Source organism: Procambarus clarkii, chromosome 11, assembly GCF_040958095.1.
Source record: "Procambarus clarkii isolate CNS0578487 chromosome 11, FALCON_Pclarkii_2.0, whole genome shotgun sequence".
Lineage (NCBI taxonomy): Eukaryota > Metazoa > Arthropoda > Malacostraca > Decapoda > Cambaridae > Procambarus > Procambarus clarkii.
Genome location: NC_091160.1, coordinates 15,263,660 through 15,287,541, shown reverse-complemented (window position 1 = coordinate 15,287,541; position 23,882 = coordinate 15,263,660). Strand labels below are relative to the sequence as shown.

At 48.3% G+C, this 23,882-nt stretch overlaps 1 protein-coding gene across 1 annotated transcript in view; it reads right to left on the bottom strand.

Annotated features, from left to right (window-relative positions):
* The window catches only part of LOC123753658 (uncharacterized), a 66,790-nt gene extending 57,926 nt beyond the window's left edge, over positions 1-8,864 (bottom strand). Inside the window, exon 1 of the mRNA XM_069322434.1 lies at positions 8,778-8,864. The gene's annotated coding sequence lies outside the window, so the exon portion shown is untranslated. The remainder of the gene's footprint in view (positions 1-8,777) is intronic.
* Positions 8,865-23,882: the final 15,018 nt, after the last annotated feature.

Sequence of the window (23,882 nt, the reverse complement as noted above, 5' to 3'; positions counted from 1 at the left end):
GGGTAGAAAGTTAGAGACAGAAAGAGCAGGACTCCGCCGGGTGTCCCATTAAGTATTTAATAAAAACACCGACTAAATTACTGCTAGTAACCTAAACAACAACGATACATTCAATTGCATTAGGCACTTAACACTGTTTACCTCCATAACTTCACTTCAACACTGGCCACACACCAGCCAGACCACCATACAGCAGGGAAAGTTACACTTAACACTATCTTCACCGATAACTTCACTACAACACTGTCCACACACCTGCCAGTCCACCATATAGCAGGGAAAGGTTAACGTAACACAACAACCTGGTAGTTCACTACACAGTGACCAGCTTCAGGTTCCTCAACACAACAACCTGGTAGTTCAATACACAGTGGCCAGCTTCAGGTTCCTCAACACAACAACCTGGTAGTTCACTACACAGTGGCCAGCTTCAGGTTCCTCAACACAACACAACAACCTGGTAGTTCACTACACAGTGGCCAGCTTCAGGTTCCTCAACACAACAACCTGGTAGTTCACTACACAGTGGCCAGCTTCAGGTTCCTCAACACAACACAACAACCTGGTAGTTCACTACACAGTGGCCAGCTTCAGGTTCCTCAACACAACAACCTGGTAGTTCACTACACAGTGGCCAGCTTCAGGTTCCTCAACACAACAACCTGGTAGTTCACTACACAGTGACCAGCTTCAGGTTCCTCAACACAACAACCTGGTAGTTCACTACACAGTGGCCAGCTTCAGGTTCCTCAACACAACAACCTGGTAGTTCACTACACAGTGGCCAGCTTCAGGTTCCTCAACACAACAACCTGGTAGTTCACTACACAGTGACCAGCTTCAGGTTCCTCAACACAACAACCTGGTAGTTCACTACACAGTGGCCAGCTTCAGGTTCCTCAACACAACAACCTGGTAGTTCACTACACAGTGGCCAGCTTCAGGTTCCTCAACACAACACAACAACCTGGTAGTTCACTACACAGTGGCCAGCTTCAGGTTCCTCAACACAACAACCTGGTAGTTCACTACACAGTGGCCAGCTTCAGGTTCCTCAACACAACAACCTGGTAGTTCACTACACAGTGACCAGCTTCAGGTTCCTCAACACAACACAACAACCTGGTAGTTCACTACACAGTGGCCAGCTTCAGGTTCCTCAACACAACAACCTGGTAGTTCACTACACAGTGGCCAGCTTCAGGTTCCTCAACACAACAACCTGGTAGTTCACTACACAGTGACCAGCTTCAGGTTCCTCAACACAACAACCTGGTAGTTCACTACACAGTGGCCAGCTTCAGGTTCCTCAACACAACAACCTAGTAGTTCACTACACAGTGACCAGCTTCAGGTTCCTCAACACAACAACCTGGTAGTTCACTACACAGTGACCAGCTTCAGGTTCCTCAACACAACACAACAACCTGGTAGTTCACTACACAGTGACCAGCTTCAGGTTCCTCAACACAACACAACAACCTGGTAGTTCACTACACAGTGACCAGCTTCAGGTTCCTCAACACAACACAACAACCTGGTAGTTCACTACACAGTGGCCAGCTTCAGGTTCCTCAACACAACAACCTGGTAGTTCACTACACAGTGGCCAGCTTCAGGTTCCTCAACACAACAACCTGGTAGTTCACTACACAGTGGCCAGCTTCAGGTTCCTCAACACAACAACCTGGTAGTTCACTACACAGTGACCAGCTTCAGGTTCCTCAACACAACAACCTGGTAGTTCACTACACAGTGGCCAGCTTCAGGTTCCTCAACACAACACAACAACCTGGTAGTTCACTACACAGTGGCCAGCTTCAGGTTCCTCAACACAACAACCTGGTAGTTCACTACACAGTGACCAGCTTCAGGTTCCTCAACACAACACAACAACCTGGTAGTTCACTACACAGTGGCCAGCTTCAGGTTCCTCAACACAACAACCTGGTAGTTCACTACACAGTGGCCAGCTTCAGGTTCCTCAACACACACAACAACCTGGTAGTTCACTACACAGTGACCAGCTTCAGGTTCCTCAACACAACACAACAACCTGGTAGTTCACTACACAGTGACCAGCTTCAGGTTCCTCAACACAACACAACAACCTGGTAGTTCACTACACAGTGACCAGCTTCAGGTTCCTCAACACAACACAACAACCTGGTAGTTCACTACACAGTGACCAGCTTCAGGTTCCTCAACACAACACAACAACCTGGTAGTTCACTACACAGTGGCCAGCTTCAGGTTCCTCAACACAACACAACAACCTGGTAGTTCACTACACAGTGACCAGCTTCAGGTTCCTCAACACAACAACCTGGTAGTTCACTACACAGTGACCAGCTTCAGGTTCCTCAACACAACACAACAACCTGGTAGTTCACTACACAGTGACCAGCTTCAGGTTCCTCAACACAACACAACAACCAGGTAGTTCACTACACAGTGACCAGCTTCAGGTTCCTCAACACAACAACCTGGTAGTTCACTACACAGTGGCCAGCTTCAGGTTCCTCAACACAACAACCTGGTAGTTCACTACACAGTGACCAGCTTCAGGTTCCTCAACACAACAACCTGGTAGTTCACTACACAGTGACCAGCTTCAGGTTCCTCAACACAACAACCTGGTAGTTCACTACACAGTGGCCAGCTTCAGGTTCCTCAACACAACAACCTGGTAGTTCACTACACAGTGACCAGCTTCAGGTTCCTCAACACAACACAACAACCTGGTAGTTCACTACACAGTGGCCAGCTTCAGGTTCCTCAACACAACACAACAATCTGGTAGTTCACTACACAGTGGCCAGCTTCAGGTTCCTCAACACAACACAACAACCTGGTAGTTCACTACACAGTGACCAGCTTCAGGTTCCTCAACACAACACAACAACCTGGTAGTTCACTACACAGTGGCCAGCTTCAGGTTCCTCAACACAACAACCTGGTAGTTCACTACACAGTGACCAGCTTCAGGTTCCTCAACACAACAACCTGGTAGTTCACTACACAGTGGCCAGCTTCAGGTTCCTCAACACAACACAACAACCTGGTAGTTCACTACACAGTGGCCAGCTTCAGGTTCCTCAACACAACACAACAACCTGGTAGTTCACTACACAGTGGCCAGCTTCAGGTTCCTCAACACAACAACCTGGTAGTTCACTACACAGTGGCCAGCTTCAGGTTCCTCAACACAACAACCTGGTAGTTCACTACACAGTGACCAGCTTCAGGTTCCTCAACACAACACAACAACCTGGTAGTTCACTACACAGTGACCAGCTTCAGGTTCCTCAACACAACAACCTGGTAGTTCACTACACAGTGGCCAGCTTCAGGTTCCTCAACACAACAACCTGGTAGTTCACTACACAGTGGCCAGCTTCAGGTTCCTCAACACAACACAACAACCTGGTAGTTCACTACACAGTGACCAGCTTCAGGTTCCTCAACACAACAACCTGGTAGTTCACTACACAGTGACCAGCTTCAGGTTCCTCAACACAACACAACAACCTGGTAGTTCAACTACACAGTGGCCAGCTTCAGGTTCCTCAACACAACAACCTGGTAGTTCACTACACAGTGACCAGCTTCAGGTTCCTCAACACAACACAACAACCTGGTAGTTCACTACACAGTGGCCAGCTTCAGGTTCCTCAACACAACAACCTGGTAGTTCACTACACAGTGGCCAGCTTCAGGTTCCTCAACACAACAACCTGGTAGTTCACTACACAGTGACCAGCTTCAGGTTCCTCAACACAACACAACAACCTGGTAGTTCACTACACAGTGGCCAGCTTCAGGTTCCTCAACACAACACAACAACCAGGTAGTTCACTACACAGTGGCCAGCTTCAGGTTCCTCAACACAACAACCTGGTAGTTCACTACACAGTGGCCAGCTTCAGGTTCCTCAACACAACACAACAACCTGGTAGTTCACTACACAGTGGCCAGCTTCAGGTTCCTCAACACAACAACCTGGTAGTTCACTACACAGTGGCCAGCTTCAGGTTCCTCAACACAACAACCTGGTAGTTCACTACACAGTGGCCAGCTTCAGGTTCCTCAACACAACAACCTGGTAGTTCACTACACAGTGGCCAGCTTCAGGTTCCTCAACACAACAACCTGGTAGTTCACTACACAGTGGCCAGCTTCAGGTTCCTCAACACAACAACCTGGTAGTTCACTACACAGTGGCCAGCTTCAGGTTCCTCAACACAACACAACAACCTGGTAGTTCACTACACAGTGACCAGCTTCAGGTTCCTCAACACAACAACCTGGTAGTTCACTACACAGTGGCCAGCTTCAGGTTCCTCAACACAACAACCTGGTAGTTCACTACACAGTGACCAGCTTCAGGTTCCTCAACACAACACAACAACCTGGTAGTTCACTACACAGTGACCAGCTTCAGGTTCCACAACACAACAACCTGGTAGTTCACTACACAGTGGCCAGCTTCAGGTTCCTCAACACAACACAACAACCTGGTAGTTCACTACACAGTGGCCAGCTTCAGGTTCCTCAACACAACAACCTGGTAGTTCACTACACAGTGGCCAGCTTCAGGTTCCTCAACACAACAACCTGGTAGTTCACTACACAGTGGCCAGCTTCAGGTTCCTCAACACAACACAACAACCTGGTAGTTCACTACACAGTGGCCAGCTTCAGGTTCCTCAACACAACAACCTGGTAGTTCACTACACAGTGGCCAGCTTCAGGTTCCTCAACACAACACAACAACCTGGTAGTTCACTACACAGTGACCAGCTTCAGGTTCCTCAACACAACAACCTGGTAGTTCACTACACAGTGACCAGCTTCAGGTTCCTCAACACAACAACCTGGTAGTTCACTACACAGTGGCCAGCTTCAGGTTCCTCAACACAACAACCTAGTAGTTCACTACACAGTGACCAGCTTCAGGTTCCTCAACACAACACAACAACCTGGTAGTTCACTACACAGTGGTCAGCTTCAGGTTCCTCAACACAACAACCTGGTAGTTCACTACACAGTGGCCAGCTTCAGGTTCCTCAACACAACAACCTGGTAGTTCACTACACAGTGGCCAGCTTCAGGTTCCTCAACACAACAACCTGGTAGTTCACTACACAGTGGCCAGCTTCAGGTTCCTCAACACAACACAACAACCTGGTAGTTCACTACACAGTGACCAGCTTCAGGTTCCTCAACACAACAACCTGGTAGTTCACTACACAGTGGCCAGCTTCAGGTTCCTCAACACAACACAACAACCTGGTAGTTCACTACACAGTGGCCAGCTTCAGGTTCCTCAACACAACAACCTGGTAGTTCACTACACAGTGGCCAGCTTCAGGTTCCTCAACACAACACAACAACCTGGTAGTTCACTACACAGTGGCCAGCTTCAGGTTCCTCAACACAACAACCAGGTAGTTCACTACACAGTGGCCAGCTTCAGGTTCCTCAACACAACAACCTGGTAGTTCACTACACAGTGGCCAGCTTCAGGTTCCTCAACACAACAACCTGGTAGTTCACTACACAGTGACCAGCTTCAGGTTCCACAACACAACAACCTGGTAGTTCACTACACAGTGGCCAGCTTCAGGTTCCTCAACACAACAACCTGGTAGTTCACTACACAGTGGCCAGCTTCAGGTTCCTCAACACAACAACCTGGTAGTTCACTACACAGTGGCCAGCTTCAGGTTCCTCAACACAACAACCTGGTAGTTCACTACACAGTGGCCAGCTTCAGGTTCCTCAACACAACAACCTGGTAGTTCACTACACAGTGGCCAGCTTCAGGTTCCTCAACACAACACAACAACCTGGTAGTTCACTACACAGTGACCAGCTTCAGGTTCCACAACACAACAACCTGGTAGTTCACTACACAGTGACCAGCTTCAGGTTCCTCAACACAACACAACAACCTGGTAGTTCACTACACAGTGACCAGCTTCAGGTTCCTCAACACAACAACCTGGTAGTTCACTACACAGTGGCCAGCTTCAGGTTCCTCAACACAACACAACAACCTGGTAGTTCACTACACAGTGACCAGCTTCAGGTTCCTCAACACAACAACCTGGTAGTTCACTACACAGTGGCCAGCTTCAGGTTCCTCAACACAACAACCTGGTAGTTCACTACACAGTGACCAGCTTCAGGTTCCTCAACACAACAACCTGGTAGTTCACTACACAGTGACCAGCTTCAGGTTCCTCAACACAACACAACAACCTGGTAGTTCACTACACAGTGGCCAGCTTCAGGTTCCTCAACACAACAACCTGGTAGTTCACTACACAGTGGCCAGCTTCAGGTTCCTCAACACAACAACCTGGTAGTTCACTACACAGTGGCCAGCTTCAGGTTCCTCAACACAACAACCTGGTAGTTCACTACACAGTGGCCAGCTTCAGGTTCCTCAACACAACAACCTGGTAGTTCACTACACAGTGGCCAGCTTCAGGTTCCTCAACACAACACAACAACCTGGTAGTTCACTACACAGTGACCAGCTTCAGGTTCCTCAACACAACAACCTGGTAGTTCACTACACAGTGGCCAGCTTCAGGTTCCTCAACACAACAACCTGGTAGTTCACTACACAGTGGCCAGCTTCAGGTTCCTCAACACAACAACCTGGTAGTTCACTACACAGTGGCCAGCTTCAGGTTCCTCAACACAACAACCTGGTAGTTCACTACACAGTGGCCAGCTTCAGGTTCCTCAACACAACAACCTGGTAGTTCACTACACAGTGGCCAGCTTCAGGTTCCTCAACACAACAACCTGGTAGTTCACTACACAGTGGCCAGCTTCAGGTTCCTCAACACAACAACCTGGTAGTTCACTACACAGTGACCAGCTTCAGGTTCCTCAACACAACACAACAACCTGGTAGTTCACTACACAGTGACCAGCTTCAGGTTCCTCAACACAACAACCTGGTAGTTCACTACACAGTGACCAGCTTCAGGTTTCTCAACACAACAACCTGGTAGTTCACTACACAGTGGCCAGCTTCAGGTTCCTCAACACAACACAACAACCTGGTAGTTCACTACACAGTGACCAGCTTCAGGTTCCTCAACACAACAACCTGGTAGTTCACTACACAGTGGCCAGCTTCAGGTTCCTCAACACAACAACCTGGTAGTTCACTACACAGTGGCCAGCTTCAGGTTCCTCAACACAACAACCTGGTAGTTCACTACACAGTGACCAGCTTCAGGTTCCTCAACACAACACAACAACCTGGTAGTTCACTACACAGTGGCCAGCTTCAGGTTCCTCAACACAACACAACAACCTGGTAGTTCACTACACAGTGGCCAGCTTCAGGTTCCTCAACACAACACAACAACCTGGTAGTTCACTACACAGTGGCCAGCTTCAGGTTCCTCAACACAACACAACAACCAGGTAGTTCACTACACAGTGGCCAGCTTCAGGTTCCTCAACACAACAACCTGGTAGTTCACTACACAGTGGCCAGCTTCAGGTTCCTCAACACAACACAACAACCTGGTAGTTCACTACACAGTGGCCAGCTTCAGGTTCCTCAACACAACAACCTGGTAGTTCACTACACAGTGGCCAGCTTCAGGTTCCTCAACCCAACAACCTGGTAGTTCACTACACCGTGGCCAGCTTCAGGTTCCTCAACACAACAACCTGGTAGTTCACTACACAGTGGCCAGCTTCAGGTTCCTCAACACAACAACCTGGTAGTTCACTACACAGTGGCCAGCTTCAGGTTCCTCAACACAACAACCTGGTAGTTCACTACACAGTGGCCAGCTTCAGGTTCCTCAACACAACAACCTGGAAGTTCACTACACAGTGGCCAGCTTCAGGTTCCTCAACACAACAACCTGGTAGTTCACTACACAGTGGCCAGCTTCAGGTTCCTCAACACAACAACCTGGTAGTTCACTACACAGTGGCCAGCTTCAGGTTCCTCAACACAACAACCTGGTAGTTCACTACACAGTGGCCAGCTTCAGGTTCCTCAACACAACACAACAACCAGGTAGTTCACTACACAGTGACCAGCTTCAGGTTCCTCAACACAACAACCTGGTAGTTCACTACACAGTGGCCAGCTTCAGGTTCCTCAACACAACAACCTGGTAGTTCACTACACAGTGGCCAGCTTCAGGTTCCTCAACACAACAACCTGGTAGTTCACTACACAGTGACCAGCTTCAGGTTCCTCAACACAACACAACAACCTGGTAGTTCACTACACAGTGGCCAGCTTCAGGTTCCTCAACACAACACAACAACCAGGTAGTTCACTACACAGTGGCCAGCTTCAGGTTCCTCAACACAACAACCTGGTAGTTCACTACACAGTGGCCAGCTTCAGGTTCCTCAACACAACACAACAACCTGGTAGTTCACTACACAGTGGCCAGCTTCAGGTTCCTCAACACAACAACCTGGTAGTTCACTACACAGTGGCCAGCTTCAGGTTCCTCAACACAACAACCTGGTAGTTCACTACACAGTGGCCAGCTTCAGGTTCCTCAACACAACAACCTGGTAGTTCACTACACAGTGGCCAGCTTCAGGTTCCTCAACACAACAACCTGGTAGTTCACTACACAGTGGCCAGCTTCAGGTTCCTCAACACAACAACCTGGTAGTTCACTACACAGTGGCCAGCTTCAGGTTCCTCAACACAACAACCTGGTAGTTCACTACACAGTGGCCAGCTTCAGGTTCCTCAACACAACAACCTGGTAGTTCACTACACAGTGGCCAGCTTCAGGTTCCACAACACACTGAGGAACCATCAATAACAACTGGGAAGTGTGGAAGTTCACCACACACACAGATATGAACACATTCGCCAGAGACTGATAACAGTGATAGCGATAATGGCTGATAATGCTGGCTGCATATTACCCACAAGTGCAATATCACGTGTTGTGGAGTTATGACGTTATTATGTATTATATTATATGGGAAATATTTAAAGTTAAAAATATACAAAGTTTTAAATGATATCAGTAAACGTCAGTAGCTTACACGTTCCTTATGGTGAGGACGTGTGTAGGTATGTGTCTTATCAGTCGTGTTGGTGTTTATCTTATCTGTCTCCCACCATGACCAGGGCTCCCACGCTGGGCGCTCCCACAGTGTGTATGTCTCCCACCATGACCAGGGCTCCCACGCTGGGCGCTCCCACAGTGTATATGTCTCCCACCATGACCAGGGCTCCCACGCTGGGCGCTCCCACAGTGTGTATGTCTCCCACCATGACCAGGGCTCCCACGCTGGGCGCTCCCACAGTGTGTATATCTCCCACCATGACCACGGCTCCCACGCTGGGCGCTCCCACAGTGTGTATGTCTCCCACCATGACCAGGGTTCCCATGCTGGGCGCTCCCACAGTGTGTATGTCTCCCCCCATGACCAGGTCTCCCACGCTGGGCGCTCCCACAGTGTGTATGTCTCCCCCCATGACCAGGGCTCCCACGCTGGGCGCTCCCACAGTGTGTATGTCTCCCACCATGACCAGGGCTCCCACGCTGGGCGCTCCCACAGTGTGTATGTCTCCCACCATGACCAGGGCTCCCACGCTGGGCGCTCCCACAGTGTGTATGTCTCCCACCATGACCAGGGCTCCCACGCTGGGCGCTCCCACAGTGTGTAGGTCTCCCACCATGACCAGCGCTCCCACAGTGTGTATGTCTCCCCCCATGACCAGGGCTCCCACAGTGTGTATGTCTCCCATCATGACCAGGGCTCCCACGCTGGGCGCTCCCACAGTGTGTATGTGTCCCGCCATGACCAGGGCTCCCACGCTGGGCGCTCCCACAGTGTGTATGTCTCCCACCATGACCAGGGCTCCCACAGTGTTTATGTCTCCCACCATGACCAGGGCTCCCACGCTGGGCGCTCCCACAGTGTGTATGTCTCCCACCATGACCAGGGCTCCCACAGTGTGTATGTCTCCCACCATGACCAGGGCTCCCACAGTGTGTATGTCTCCCACCATGACCAGGGCTCCCACAGTGTGTATGTCTCCCCCCATGACCAGGGCTCCCACGCTGGGCGCTCCCACAGTGTGTATGTCTCCCCCCATGACCAGGGCTCCCACGCTGGGCGCTCCCACAGTGTGTATGTCTCCCACCATGACCAGGACTCCCACAGTGTGTATGTCTCCCACCATGACCAGGGCTCCCACGCTGGGCGCTCCCACAGTGTGCATGTCTCCCACCATGACCAGGGCCCCCACGCTGGGCGCTCCCACAGTGTGTATGTCTCCCACCATGACCAGGGCTCCCACGCTGGGCGCTCCCACAGTGTGTATGTCTCCCACCATGACCAGGGCTCCCACAGTGTGAATGTCTCCCACCATGACCAGGGCTCCCACGCTGGGCGCTCCCACAGTGTGCGTATCTCCCACCATGACCAGGGCTCCCACGCTGGGCGCTCCCACAGTGTGCATGTCTCCCACTATGACCAGGGCTCCCACGCTGGGCGCTCCCACAGTGTGCATGTCTCCCACTATGACCAAGGCTCCCACGCTGGGCGCTCCCACAGTGTGCATGTCTCCCACTATGACCAGGGCTCCCACGCTGGGCGCTCCCACCGTGTGTATGTCTCCCACTATGACCAGGGCTCCCACAGTGTGCGTGTCTCCCACTATGACCAGGACTCCCACAGTGTGCGTGTCTCCCACTATGACCAGGGCTCCCACCCTGGGCGCTCCCACAGTGTGTATGTCTCCCACCATGATCAGGGCTCCCACGCTGGGCGCTCCCACAGTGTGTATGTCTCCCACTATGACCAGGGCTCCCACGCTGGGCGCTCCCACAATGTGTATGTCTCCCACCATGACCAGGGCTCCCACGCTGGGCGCTCCCACAGTGTGTATGTCTCTCACCATGACCAGGGCTCCCACGCTGGGCGCTCCCACAGTGTGTATGTCTCCCACCATGACCAGGGCTCCCACGCTGGGCGCTCCCACAGTGTGTATGTCTCCCACCATGACCAGGGCTCCCACAGTGTGTATGTCTCCCACCATGACCAGGGCTCCCACAGTGTGTATGTCTCCCACCATGACCAGGGCTCCCACAGTGTGTATGTCTCCCACCATGACCAGGGCTCCCACAGTGTGTATGTCTCCCACCATGACCAGGGCTCCCACAGTGTGTATGTCTCCCACCATGACCAGGGCTCCCACAGTGTGTATGTCTCCCACCATGACCAGGGCTCCCACGCTGGGCGCTCCCACAGTGTGTATATGTCCCGCCATGACCAGGGCTCCCACGCTGGGCGCTCCCACAGTGTGTATGTCTCCCACCATGACCAGGGCTCCCACAGTGTTTATGTCTCCCACCATGACCAGGGCTCCCACGCTGGGGGCTCCCACAGTGTGTATGTCTCCCACCATGACCAGGGCTCCCACGCTGGGCGCTCCCACAGTGTGTATGTCTCCCACCATGACCAGGGCTCCCACGCTGGGCGCTCCCACAGTGTGTATGTCTCCCACCATGACCAGGGCTCCCACAGTGTTTATGTCTCCCAACATGACCAGGGCTCCCACGCTGGGCGCTCCCACAGTGTGTATGTCTCCCACCATAACCAGGGCTCCCACGCAGGGCGCTCCCACAGTGTGTATGTCTCCCACCATGACCAGGGCTCCCACAGTGTGTATGTCTCCCAACATGACCAGGGCTCCCTCGCTGGGCGCTCCCACAGTGTGTATGTCTCCCCCCATGACCAGGGCTCCCACGCTGGGCGCTCCCACAGTGTGTATGTCTCCCCCCAATGACCAGGGCTCCCACGCTGGGCGCTCCCACAGTGTGTATGTCTTCCACCATGACCAGGACTCCCACAGTGTGTATGTCTCCCACCATGACCAGGGCTCCCACGCTGGGCGCTCCCACAGTGTGCATGTCTCCCACCATGACCAGGGCCCCCACGCTGGGCGCTCCCACAGTGTGTATGTCTCCCACCATGACCAGGGCTCCCACGCTGGGTGCTCCCACAGTGTGTATGTCTCCCACCATGACCAGGGCTCCCACAGTGTGTATGTCTCCCACCATGACCAGGGCTCCCACGCTGGGCGCTCTCACAGTGTGCGTGTCTCCCACCATGACCTGGGCTCCCACGCTGGGCGCTCCCACAGTGTGCATGTCTCCCACTATGACCAGGGCTCCCACGCTGGGCGCTCCCACCGTGTGTATGTCTCCCACTATGACCAGGGCTCCCACAGTGTGCGTGTCTCCCACTTTGACCAGGACTCCCACAGTGTCCTGGAGCCGGTCGGCCGAGCGGACTGTGTCACAAGTCCGACACTGGACTTGTGATCCTGTGGTCCTGGGTTCGATCCCAGGTGCTGGCGAGAAACAATCGGCAAAGTTTCTTTCACCCTATGCCCCTGTTACCTAGCAGTAAAATAGGTACCTGGGTGTTAGTCAGCTGTCACGGGCTGCTTCCTGCGGGTGGAGGCTTGGTCGAGGACCGGGCCGCGGGGACACTAAATCATCTCAAGAATCTCAAGTGTGCGTGTCTCCCACTATGACCAGGGCTCCCACCCTGGGCGCTCCCACAGTGTGTATGTCTCCCACCATGATCAGGGCACCCACGCTGGGCGCTCCCACAGTGTGTATGTCTCCCACTATGACCAGGGCTCCCACGCTGGGCGCTCCCACAGTGTGTATGTCTCCCACCATGACCAGGGCTCCTACGCTGGGCGCTCCCACAGTGTGTATGTCTCCCACTATGACCAGGGCTCCCACCCTGGGCGCTCCCACAGTGTGTATGTCTCCCACCATGATCAGGGCACCCACGCTGGGCGCTCCCACAGTGTGTATGTCTCCCACTATGACCAGGGCGCCCACGCTGGGCGCTCCCACAGTGTGTATGTCTCCCACCATGACCAGGGCTCCCACGCTGGGCGCTCCCACAGTGTGTATGTCTCCCACCATGACCAGGGCTCCCACGCTGGGCGCTCCCACAGTGTGTATGTCTCCCACCATGACCAGGGCTCCCACGCTGGGCGCTCCCACAGTGTGTATGTCTCCCACTATGACCAGGGCTCCCACAGTGTGTATGTCTCCCACCATGACCAGGGCTCCCACAGTGTGTATGTCTCCCACCATGACCAGGGCTCCCACGCTGGGCGCTCTCACAGTGTGCGTGTCTCCCACCATGACCAGGGCTCCCACGCTGGGCGCTCCCACAGTGTGTATGTCTCCCACCATGACCAGGGCTCCCACGCTGGGCGCTCCCTCAGTGTGCGTGTCTCCCACCATGACCAGGGCTCCCACGCTGGGCGCTCCCACAGTGTGTATGTCTCCCACCATGACCAGGGCTCCCACGCTGGGCGCTCCCACAGTGTGTATGTCTCCCACCATGACCAGGGCTCCCACGCTGGGCGCTCCCACAGTGTGCGTGTCTCCCACCATGACCAGGGCTCCCACAGTGTGTATGTCTCCCACCATGACCAGGGCTCCCACGCTGGGCGCTCCCACAGTGTGCGTGTCTCCCACCATGACCAGGGCTCCCACGCTGGGCGCTCCCACAGTGTGTATGTCTCCCACCATGACCAGGGCTCCCACAGTGTGTATGTCTCCCACCATGACCAGGGCTCCCACAGTGTGTATGTCTCCCACCATGACCAGGGCTCCCACGCTGGGCGCTCCCACAGTGTGTATGTCTCCCACCATGACCAGGGCTCCCACGCTGGGCGCTCCCACAGTGTGTATGTCTCCCACCATGACCAGGGCTCCCACGCTGGGCGCTCCCACAGTGTGCGTGTCTCCCACCATGACCAGGGCTCCCACAGTGTGTATGTCTCCCACCATGACCAGGGCTCCCACGCTGGGCGCTCCCACAGTGTGCGTGTCTCCCACCATGACCAGGGCTCCCACGCTGGGCGCTCCCACAGTGTGTATGTCTCCCACCATGACCAGGGCTCCCACAGTGTGTATGTCTCCCACCATGACCAGGGCTCCCACAGTGTGTATGTCTCCCACCATGACCAGGGCTCCCACGCTGGGCGCTCCCACAGTGTGTATGTCTCCCACCATGACCAGGGCTCCCACGCTGGGCGCTCCCACAGTGTGTATGTCTCCCACCATGACCAGGGCTCCCACGCTGGGCGCTCCCACAGTGTGCGTGTCTCCCACCATGACCAGGGCTCCCACGCTGGGCGCTCCCACAGTGTGCGTGTCTCCCACCATGACCAGGGCTCCCACAGTGTGCGTGTCTCCCACCATGACCAGGGCTCCCACAGTGTGCGTGTCTCCCACCATGACCAGGGCTCCCACAGTGTGCGTGTCTCCCACCATGACAATGAACAATTCCGTCACCATACTATCACGGCCAATACGGGTTACAAGTGTTACTAACACAAGAGGTCTGTCACACGTGGCAATAAAGCTCAGCCTTATATAAACATGTGACACTAATCACAAATATATGTGATAATATATAATGTATAATTTTATCTCATGTATAATTTATCATTATACAGGTATAATGTAGGGTATAAACTAGTATAATTTATAATTTCCAGGTCGTTATAAATAACGACCTGAACAAATGGAGGAATGGTCTAGAGAATGGCTACTAAAGTTCAACTCCGGAAAATGTAATGGAATGGAATAAGGTGAAGGGAGCAGGAGGCTGAACACAAGGTACCATCTGGGAGGTAATATCCTGCAAGAGTCATAGAGAGAGAAAGATCTGGGGGTTGAAATCACAGCGAACCTGTCCCTAGAGGCCCACATCAAAAGGACATCATCAGCGGCATATGCTAGGTTGGCAAACATAAGAACTGCCTTCAGAAACTTGTGTAAGGAATCGTCCAGGGCTCAGTATACCACTTATGTCAGACTAATCCTGGAATATGCAGCTCCAACCTGAAGTCCATACCTAGTTAAACACTAGACAAAGTTAGAGAAGATTCAGCGATATGCCACCAAACTCTTCCCGGAACTGAGAGGTATGAGCTACGAGGAAAGGCTAAGGGAGCTGAACCTTACGTCCCTCGAAAACAGAAGAGTAAGGGGAAACATGATAACCACCTTCAAAATTCTCAAGGGGAATTGACAGGGTGGACAAAGACAAATTCTTTAGCACGGGTGGAACACGAACAAAGGGACACAGGTGGAAAGTTAGTACCCAAATGAGCCACAGAGACGCTAGAAAGAATTTTTTTCAGTATCAGAGTAGTTAATAAATGGAATGCATTAAGTAGTGATGTGGTGGAGGCAGACTCCATACACAGTTTCAAATGTAGATTTAATAGAGCCCAATAGGTTCAGGAATCTGTACACCAGTTGATTGACGGCTGCGAAGGGGGGGGGGGGGGAGACCAAAGTGCCAGAGCTCAACCCCCGCAAGCATAACTAGGTGAGTACACTAAAGAGAGGCGCATCTCTCAGGTCAGTGTTCATGTTGCAGGCTAAATGCAAAATGAATACACAAGTTATGATGCCTTCAGCTTAGCTCTTGACTCATCAACAGACACACAAGACAACCCACAACTGGTAATATTTGTTCGTTATGTTTCCTCTGGTGTAAATGTGACAGACGAGATGTTGGACTTAGTGGCATTACAGGAAACAACTCGCGGTGTAGACATTAGAAATGTGTTTGACAGAACCTTAAGAAATGTTGATGTTCCACCTTGCCTCGCGGTTACTTGCGGTTACCTTGCAATGTTTCCGGGGTCATGATCCCCGCGGCCCGGTCTATGACCAGGCCTCCTGGTTGATGGCCTGGTCAACAAGGCTGTTGGACGCGGCTGCTTGCAGCCTGACGTATGAATCACAGCTTGGTTGATTTCGAGGTGTTTATCGAGTTCTCTCTTGATCACTGCGAAGGGTCGGCCAATTATGCAACTAGTGGAAGCGTGTTGAACAGTCTCTGGCCTCTGATGTTGATAGAGTTCTCCAGAGAGTACCTATAGCACCTCTGTTTTATCAACAAAGGTGTTCTTCACATCCTACCATGCCTCCTGGTCTCCTGTGATGCTATTTCTGTGTGCAGATTTGGGACCAGACAATCTAATATTTTCCATGTGTAGATTTATTATGTATTTCTCCCGCCCGCGCTCTAAAGAATACAGATTTAGACCTTTTAGTCAGTCGCAGTAATTTAGATGGTTTATTGAGTATATTCTACCAGTAAAGGTTTTTGCACTCTCTCCAGGTCAGCAATTTCTCCAGCTTTGAAACGGGCTGTCATTGTGCAACAGTATTCCACTCCAGAGATCACCAGCGTATTGAAGAGTATCATCATTGGTACGGCACCTCTAGTGTGAAAGGGTCTTGTTATCCAACCTGTCATTTTTATTGCAGTTGTGACGGCTACTCTATTGTGTTCTTTAAAAATAAAGTCTTCCAAGATTACACACAAATCTTTTACATTGCTGTTACGTTCTATGGTATGATTTGACTGAGTTTTGTACGTACTTTCAGTTTTCATATTTTTTTTAATATAGTGGTCCAGTGAATAGTGAACCACTATGGTTCATGTCATTGTGGTCCAGCAATTGTGATAGGCAAGAGCGCCCTGATCTGAAACCATGTTGTCCAGGGTTATGTAGACGCTATGAATCCATGTATTTTGTGATATTACTTCTTATCACTCTTTCAAACATTTTTATATGTGATGTTAGTGCTATCGGTCTATAATTTTTTGCCTTTGCTTTATTCCTTTCTTTATGGAGTGGTGCTAATTCTGCAATTTTTAGTATGTGAGAGATATCGCCAGTATATAAGTTCCGTCTCCAAAATTTTTTTAGGTCCTGTGGTAGTAATTTTTTTACAGTTCTTGATAAATATGGAATTCTAGGAATCAGGGTCTGGTGCAGAGTGCATAGTCTATAGCTTCTTCAAAATCAAGTGAAGTTAAGGTGACATCTGATATATGATTTGATGTTCGTATCACATTCTTGAAGAATTCGTTTGGGTTATCAATCTTCAAGATGTTTAATAAGAATTTCTACTTTACAAAATCAGTCGTATTATAATTATATTTTTATGACACAATTGCAAGGCTACAAATGTCAGGCTGTTAAAGACGCTATTTACTGCTAGTAGTGGTCTTGCGGGTCTCCAGCTTGGCTGTAAGTCGTTTACAGTCTGGCTGATATGTTGTGAGAACTGTACGAACTACTCCGTCAGGTGTTGGTGTGTGTGTAAGGATCACACGAGACTTCCGCTTCACAAACTTCATTACAGAGTTCAGTGATTCATAACAGTGTGTTGTGCTGAAAATTGTGAAGAACCACACACTAGTTTTCTTTAGTTCAGGATATTGTATTTCTGGAACTTGTTTCCAGAACTCAATTGTAGACTTGAACTTATGGATCATGTTCAGATCCGGGTCCTCCTGGAATTCCATTAGTTCCATTTCCACAGCAGATGATTCCGGAACTAGAGGTTCGGGAACTGGACAGTCACCATTGACCACATTAACCATGGATGGAGTGACAAGAAAGGCAAAGTCGAGCTTCAGCTTCTGCAAGTCATCAAGCCTGGCTGGCACATTATCAAGCATTCCTTGTAATTTATCTTTGTATTCTTCCAGTTTATTGTCTTATATTTCAGTACCATTGGGACGTGTTCTGTGAGAGCGCAGTAACTGTCCTGGCAGCTCTTGTGCCAAACGCCCAGTAAAACAAAAAACAAAAAAGAGAGAAAACAAATTAAAATAAATCTGCTGGAACTTTTACGGTGTGCAAACTGTCGGTAAAGAACAGCAGAATAAACACTTTAAAATATTTAATATAACAAAACTTAACAAACATTTACTTTAATATTACAAAAATAATACTGAATAAGTAAATACAAAAAAAAAAAACATTAACCCTTTGGCTTAAACACAATTAAAAGAAAAACATGGATAAGTGAATTTTATGTTAACAAAAAAGGTGCACAACACTCTTTATGCAAAATGCTCTAAGCGTCTACCGTCACTTGTAGTAAGAACGTCAAGGTTAGGGCAAGATGCGAGAGTTCTGAGCACTAGAATGATAATCTGCTGACTGGGTCATGGGCAGGTCCTTATATACAGGCTGGTGACGTCACAGTGGCGCGAAGCAGGGGCTGTAGACGATGAACCGAACCGGCCCCGTAAGTGGTGTTTTGCTGGTGGTAAACGAGGAGCCGGCGAGTTGCAGGTGCGCATCTCTCGTGGATGGTAGGGTGAAGGGACGGGGAGGAAGGAGTGACTAGACAATTCTTTTTGGCACGTATTGTTGGCGTTTGCTTGATGTTGATTCTTGGTGTTGAAGCATACTCTTATAGAAGGCAGAAGGAACAGACAAAATCCATTGCTATGCCGGGGGAAAACTGTAACAATTAGGAAATGTATTTACTCTCGTACTGAGATAGCGGCAGTGAATCAAGTTGCTTGACAATATATCTCCTTGAAAAATTCTTATTTTACTCTGAAAGCTGAGAATTGTGTGAATAAGGTCAGAAATAATCTTATCTTTCCCCTGGAGTGCCAAGTTGAGAGTTTGTAGATGATTCATTATATCGGGAAGGAACATCAGATCTTGTATCCATTCATCATTTTCCAGCTGAGGGCAGGATAATTTCCAATTATTAAATAATAATAGGCGCCAACAGATCCACAAACCTACTCAAGCATTGCTGGTTGACAGCCACCTCACACTGGAATAGAAAGAGACGTCACTAGGTTTATCACAAGCTCCAATTCTTCAAAAAACTTTCTGAACAGTCGATGGGGTCTTCCCATTTGCGCGTATGAAATTGATAATTTCAAGGACAGCTTTCATAACATCTTCATACCTGAAGTATCTGGCTGTTAGGTGTTCACGATGAACAAAGAGGAACTGGAAAGCTGGGATCACTTTTCATAAGTTCAACTAATCCTACATTTTCCCCGCCATTGCAGGTATTCACCATATTCAACTCCATATTCATCAAGAATCTGTTGCAACACTGACGAATTTATTCAGTGGAATAAAGTTCTCGGTGTCACTAGAAATATTCTCAAGCCGCATATCTTTTCGAAAAAAGTGGAAGAGATGCTGACTGGAACGTTCCCTCTATAGTGCAAGAAAACGAATCGCAGAACAACTTGAACGCCCCACCCTATCTCAAGAACGACAAAGAAGGCTGTGTAGGGAAATATAAACGATTGAACTAAATCTACAAGAATCATATAAAATCCAGGAGAGGCAGAGATAGCAGAAGGCCATCAGAGATAAATCCAAAATACTTTTTCTTCTATGCAAAATTTAGAACAAAAACTACATCTTGTATTAGACCCCTGCGAAAGTGAGATGGAACTTTCACAGATGACAACGAAGAAATGAACGAAATACTGAGGCAACAGTAAGTCTGCAAAGGTGGTGATCTGAGCTGATTCCTGCCACTTCATTACATTCTGTTTTCAGTTAGTCTTTAAATATCTCAAATTTTTTTGGTTTACTTCTTTCACATATTTGTGTCTTTGTAGTTACGGAAACTAATACAAATTACCAGTTTAAAACTGCATATAATTCTTTTTAAATAATTTTTATAATTCTTGTAATTTTTTTAACAAAATGTGTAACGATAAAATCGCCAGTGTAAAATTTGTCCCTGTGCTGAGGCTCACAAACACCTGAGCTTCATCATTTGTGGCTCTTACAGTAAGTAGACTGGCCGCCCCTGTCACCAGTTATGTCATATATAAAAGGCCACTAAACTCAGCCACTCAGGAAATCAGATCAGCCAAAAGAAACTACGAAAGAAAACTTGAGCAAAAAGGAAGATCCAAAGTTGTTATATGCTTATATAAGAAGTAAAACAAAGGACTCGAAAGGACCCTTAAAAGATGAGACTAACAAAGTTATAATGGACGATTATAATGGGCATTAACATTCCGTGATGCCCATTATAACGGACGATTAATGGGCATCATGGAATGTTAATGGTTTAAGAAACAGGGTTACAGATGTTCATTGTTATGTGATGGGAAATGATATTGATGTTGTAGCTCTCCAGGAGACAGGGGATAGGAATGAAGGCTTATTGAAATTAAATGGTTATAAAGGGTTTAACCTCTTCGCTGCAAATAACGTCAGAGGCACGTCGATTTATGTTAAGAACTCCATACCAGCAGAGTTAGTAGAACCGCCGTCAAAAACGCAAGGTATAGAGAGTGTCTGTGTTAAATTATCATTAAGGGAAGGGGAATTTATTGTAGTTAATTTGTATGTATCCAGGAACTGCTTCGACGCTAACTATTTACCTGACTGCATTTATACTAATCCTTCACTGGTCATTGGGGACCTTAATGCTCGGCACACAAGCCTTGGGACAGTGGGTAGTATTAATGCTAATGGGGTCAAGTGGTTACAGTTTCTACAAGATCATCCAGATACCTGTCTATTGGGAAACAATGAACCAACTCACATCAGGGGAGGACGACTTGACTATGCCTGCATTTTAAACTCTCAGGGGATTATGGGGGAGGCTCGGGTTGTTCGGGAACTACTTAGTGACCACTTTGCCTTGAACGTTGAATTACCACTGGGGAAAAAACAAGTTCACTTTCAAAGGAAAAGGCTAAATATTAATAAAGATATGAAAAATTATTTTATTCAAACTATGGGAGATTGGTATCAACAATACACGCCGCTCTGCGTTGATAGTTTTTACGAGGACATGGTCGAGAACATAGAGAAATTAGTACAGAGGGAAAATAACGGGGGCAGGGGAAGCAAGACGCATGGACCTAAGAAATTTAAATATTCCAATGATCAGCAAGTCAAGGGGTGGGAGAGAATGCTACGGAGTGCACATAAAGAATGGTTAAAAAATGGAATGAGGGATGAAGAGAAAAATACAATGTTGGAAGTGGCTAGGGAATGCAGTCAGGTGAGGAAGGAGGCGCGGGACAGATACTGGCAAGACTTTGCTCAGTCCATTGGTAATACTAAGAACCTTAAAGACATATGGAGAGCAGTAAATAAAATCAGGGGTTGTAAGCCCAAATTCATTGCTCACTCAGATCCAGGAAAGGTTGCTAATGAGTTAGTAGATAAATGAGCAAGTGCTGCTGGTATGGAGTCCTTACCAGCAGACACGAGAGTCACCATTGAGTCATGGGAAAATATTAGAAATGGAGTAACTTTATGTGCCTTAAGTACAAGATCTGTAACATGCACTGAGATAACTCATGATGAGCTACTGGATGCTATAAAAAGTGGCAGCTCTACTGCTCCGGGGAAAGATGGAGTAATGTATGACATTCTTAATTATTTAGCCGGTATGAAACCTAGTCCCTTACTTGATTTGTTTAATATGAGTTATAGAGAGGGAAAGTTACCAAGAAGATGGAAAGAGGCTGTCATCATTCCTATCCCTAAGTCAAACGGACGCTACAGGCCTGTCTCCTTAACAACCTGCTTTTGTAAAATGATGGAAAGGATTTTGTTAAATAGGCTACTCTACCTTGTAGGTGATAACATGTCCAGTAATCTCTTTGGTTTTATCAAAGGCAAAAGTACTGCGGATTGTCTCTTAAAGTGTTTGTCTAATATGGATGACAATTGTAGAGTTTTTGTTGATCTACAAGAAGCATTTGTTAAAGTCAATATGGAAGTAATCTTATACGAATTAGCCAATCTGGGAATAACAGGGAGATTGCTATACTGGATAAGGGATTATCTACAAGGCAGAAAAGGTCAGGTATATTACCAGGGATACATGTCTGAGGAATGAATGTTTCAGTTAGGTACCCCACAAGGGGGAGTTTTAAGTCCCACCTTATTCAATGTATTAATGAACAGATTAGCATCAGAGATGTATCCTCCAGGGGTCACGACGATCATATATGCTGATGACATTCTTATACAAGGCACTTCTGGGAACAAAGTTCAAACTGCTCTTAACATACTTGGTACAACCTGTCACAAGTTAGGCTTAGTTATAAATGCAGATAAAACCAAATATGAGTGTAGGAAACGAAGAAATATAACACTTACTCTAAATGGTGTGGAACTGAGCCGGGTTTAGAAGTACTAGTATCTGGGCATGTATGTTGGATACACATGTGAGAGTAAAAATGCTGAAATAAATCATATCAGCACCTTATGTAAAGCCCGTCTGCATCCTCTAAAAGCACTGGCTTTTTCTGGTAAAGGTGTTGGGGTACCTATCTTACGGATGTTATACATAAGCACTGTTCGGTCCCTGATAGACTACGCAGCACCCGTTTTGTCTTACACAGGCCAAGGCAGAATAAAAAAAATAGAGCTGATACAGAACGAGGCTATGAGCATTATTCTTGGATGTCAAATAAATGCAATGATTGAAATAATGAGAATGGAATTAAATTTTCAGAGTGTGTATGATAGAGTCCGTGACATTAACACTAGAGTATCTATTCGTTTCATGCGGAGAAAAGGAGGGGATAAGCTGTTTGAGAGCGTTCAGACCTGCTTGAGTGACGTACACACTTCCAGGAAACTGAGGGAGACACGCTACACGAGGAGATTAGCTCATGACCTCAGGGAATACGATGTACTTGACTGCTGTAAACCCTCTCGACAGTGTAATAGGTCTGCTCCCTGGAAAGTACAGAAAATAGACGTCGAAATTGTACCCCTCAAGGTGAAAAAGATTCATCATGAACCGGGACAATTACGGTGTTTGTATGGAAGCATGATATCTCGGTTACCAAGAGGCAACAGTTTACATGTATATTGCGACGGGTCGGTGGCGGAGGATGGCAGGGCAGGGTGTGGTGTCCTAATAAGAGAATATACGGAGTTTGGGACTGTGGACAGGATAATTGAACTCCGACTTAGTAATTATATATCATCCACACAAGCTGAACTGCAGGCCATTCTGGCGTGTTTGGAGGAAGTACGTCATGACGACAAAAATGTTTTTGTATTTGTCGATAGCCGAGGAGCACTTGAGTCCTTAAACAGTCGAAACCCAGTCTTCATGTCCATAGTTGAGGATTGTAAGAAAAGAATAACTGAGATACAGCTGAAAGGTCATAGTGTGAAATTCATGTGGATTCCATCTCATGTTGGAATAGTGCTCAACGAGGTGGCGGATGACTTGGCTAAACGTGCCACATCAAAACCACAAGTTGACATTGAATGTGAACTCACAATGAGACAAAAAAGAAGCAAAATCAGAAATATTCAGGCACAGACAGAAGTGGCGAGGAGAGATATAATGTATGAGAGAAGTCAAACCATGCAACACTACATGTATGTGAGTCAAAACACCAACATTTCACTTATGGTAAAAGGAGAAATGCTTGGAGTGACTGTACACATGCGGCTCAGGCTTGGGTACAAATATTACTGGGAATATGGGATAGGTGTTCATGATAATGACACGAAGTGTCATCTATGTGGCATTTTAAGGTCTCACACCCTTGCCCATTATGTTCTTGATTGTCCGTTGATTAATGTATATAGAAACACTGAGATAAGGACTGTTCGGGAACAAATAGCCTGGATGTGTCACAACGGAAAGGTTGATGATATTCTGGAGAGATATAAGGACTTTGCACCACGACTGTAATTTTTTGTTGAATTATCTGCATGTCTCTTGCAAATTGTCTATACAGTATACCTAGGTCATAAAAGTATTTGTGTGTACGTCTGATACCATACTACTTGTGAAGGAGGAAATGTATATGTTTATCTCTCAATGTTTGGTAATATGTTTATTGTTTATGATGTGTGTCTATGTATGTATTAACACGATGTACTGAACGGGGTGAGAATAGCTTGAGCTTTCTCATCCCTTTGTGTGTATTTTACATCAATAAACTTATTTAAATTTCAATTTCAATTCCAATTAATGGGCAACAAACTCTCTGAATGA